Genomic DNA, 3,477 nt, shown 5'->3' on the forward strand with positions numbered 1-3,477 from the left:
TTTTTTTGGAAGAATTGTCAGGTCTAGTTGGAATTCTATAAAAAATAAAAATAAAAATAAAATAAAACAAAACAAATAAACGAATAAACGATAAAGATAATATCAATTGCTTATCTGTGATACTATTTTCTCTTTCAAAAATACTGATTAGTTAAATCATAAACTAATAGAATTTGTCTCAAGCATGCATCCATTTTTAGCATTATGTTGAGAACTGGAATAATTGAAAGATAATATAGTCAATTCGAGATAACTAATCTAATGTTACAACTCACAACCAAACTAATGAATAGGTTTAGTTATTCCATTACCACACATTTTATTTTTGGTAATAAAAATTATCATTCTTGTTGTAATCTTCATTCAGTGTATTTAACGTACTTTAAATCTTTTTACCAAACTATTTGAATCTGAGAGTCACCACACCCCAAGTATATGTATATATATATATATATATAACCTACCAATAGCTTTAACTATTATACCACTAAAAGTTTGACAGATCTTAACTTATTACCAATCATCGCAAGTGTAAATCGCGTGTGATGAAACTAGTACCTATTATTGTTAAGGTGAGATTAAAGTTTGGGAGTTTGACTATTTCAGTCCAATATATTCTTAACTAACTGGATCGAACCCAAAGCTTGCCCACCCAGTTTGTTAGGTCTAGGATATTTTTGGAAGAATTGTCAGGTCTAGTTGGAATTCTATAAAAAAAATAATAATAATAATAAATAAATGAATAAACCATAAAGATAATATCAATTAATAATTATCTGTGATACTATTTTCTCTTTCAAAATTACTGATCAGTTAAATCATAAAAATAGAAATAAATCAAAACCAATAGAATTTGTCTCAAGCATGCACCCATTTTTAGCATTACGGAATCTCCCTAAAATAGGCATTATTTAACATACTAATGCCAACCTATTTGAATCTAAGAGTCACCACACCCCAAGTATATATATATATATATATAACCTGCCAATAGGTTTAACTACTATACCACAACGTAGAAGATCTTACCCTGCAGAAGGTTCAACATGAAGTCACGGTTCTTGTTCTTTGTTCTCTTTATAAGCATGATGATTTTGATCAATGGCATCGCAGCTAGGCATATCATTAATGGCGACAACGGTGGGCCAGGAACAGGAACCGGAACCCGCCCTGGTTGCTTCGAGCTGAGATCTTGCTATCTACACCATGGACGTTGAACCCTCCAAGAAAAAGTTAATGTCATTCGTTTCTTTTTCTGTGTTTCCTTTCAAGGCTTATATAATAAAGTGGTAGTCATCTATCATGTAGTTGTTTAATAATGTACATGTACTCATAGCCAATTATGGCTAATTTCTGTTTAATGAAATCTATCAGTCTTTCTCCTTAAAAAAAAAAAAAAAAAAGTTGTTTAACAGTAATGCTCATGCGGTGGGGAACCAACCTTCATCTTCATGATGCTTAAAGTTACAGTTGGACCAAATGCACCATGTTATAATGACAAGTATCTGTGGGCTAAGAATCACAAACACGTACATTGTACCAATGCATTACAACAAGTATCTCTAATTAATATAATGTTTTAGGTACATTTATATATTTTATGATTATTTTAGTCTTTATAAATGAGTAATAATCATCAAAATCTTTAAAAACAAATCTAAAATTAATTCTAAAACAATAATAAATGAAATGTAGTGCATGATGACCTGACAAGCACAAGTTTGGTATGTTGTAATAAATCATATAATTTAATGGAATAGTACTTAATCATTTAGAATAGTTTTCGTGGATTTGGTTTGGTTGTATCTTCATAACATGGAATGATCATTCCAAGTAATAGCCTAAACATAATCATCATTATAAAAACGCAACTATTAGGCCACTAATGCTACATTTTATGGTGATTTTTCATTAAAAAAAAAAAAACATTCTAATGAAACTATTAAGCTATTAAAATATTAAAGGAAAAAAAAATGCAAATTACATCCTTTAGATATGAACAGTTGTCATTTTAATCCATTAAGTTTACATTTTCACTCAATATTAATCCTTCCATCCAACCTAATGTCACTGTTAAAAAAATATTTTTTATTTTAGAAAACTACTAAATTTTCTTTTAAATATTAAACTAACAACTTTTACATTCTCATGTTTACTGTTTAAAATTTAAATGGGCCATCATGTGAAAAGTTTTTCCTTTAACGTTTTACTAAATTTTATGTTTAAAAAAAAATGCTTACTCTTTAAATACTATTCACAATCTGACATTTCAAAAAAAAAAAAAAAAAAAGAGTGAGAGAGAGAGTGAGAGAAAGAAAGAAAATGTGAATGGTTTAGTTGGGATAACTTTGGTAATTGCATATATAATGGGTACCCAAGAACCTTAATTAGGACTCGGGTAAAAAAAATAAAATAAAAAAGCTGGGCAATGAAGTTGAAGAATGAAGAGCATCTGAGTATGGATTTGATGGGGAGTTGGCGGTGAGATTGGCACCTCTATTTTGTCACAAATATTTCCATAACGGTGTCAATTGCCATCTGAGCTCTCTATTACCTTATGTATCCTTCCTAAATGAATTGTTTTGCCATATCATAGGCATTCTTCGTTGTGAAGACTCCAACAGATTTGGGAGGATTACATGTATCACTTCAGCCTCAAAGTTTCTCAAAAAAAAAAAAAAAAAACCCTCAAATAGTATGAAACATGTCCCTTCGCTAATTAGGGCTGCAACCTAATTTGATTCTTCACCAATATCAATCCTTTTTAGGATCGTGCCCAAGTCAAATTAGGCAAGTTGAGGTCATTATGGGTTGGAAAAATTCCAATCCAGCACTTAGCCAGCCAGCCTCTATAAATAGCGAGTCAATTGAAAATCTAGTAGTTTTGACTTGACGAGCTGTGCAGGTTGGCAAATTTATACAAAAAAATAATTTTTTGGGGGGATTGATTGGGTTTGGACAAGTAATACGTTTGTCTATGAGCTTGTCACACCAAATTTGATACCTAAACTTTTTCAAATTGATAATATTTTTTTTTTTCAAAATGTTGATGTGGCTTTTTTTTATATAAAAAAATATGTTGACCTGTCTTTTTTTTTAATAGCAATTAAATGTTTTTTTATTTTTTTATTAGCCACATGTGTGCTAATTGTGCACATCGTTTGCCACATAGGCATTTTACGTTAGTGAGTTGACAGTTGGAACTAAATTGACTACAAATTAAAAATAACAGGGACCAATTAACTCTAACCCCAAAATGTAAGGACCAAAATAATATTTTCACCTTTAGTTAATTCATTTTATTTTAGGGGGTGGGATCATTGATGAGTCCAAATCCTCTGTACCATTTTTTGTGTACCACTCTATATTTCATGAATCGCTACTTACCATGTATATGATTGCTTTCCATTTTAAATTTCAGTTATTCTATAAGGAAGGTAAAATGAAAATATGACAAGTAGTGATAGGTGGAATATA

This window comes from Quercus suber, unplaced genomic scaffold (assembly GCF_002906115.3).
Source record: "Quercus suber isolate HL8 unplaced genomic scaffold, Cork oak 2.0 scaffold_652, whole genome shotgun sequence".
Taxonomy (NCBI): Eukaryota; Viridiplantae; Streptophyta; class Magnoliopsida; order Fagales; family Fagaceae; genus Quercus; species Quercus suber.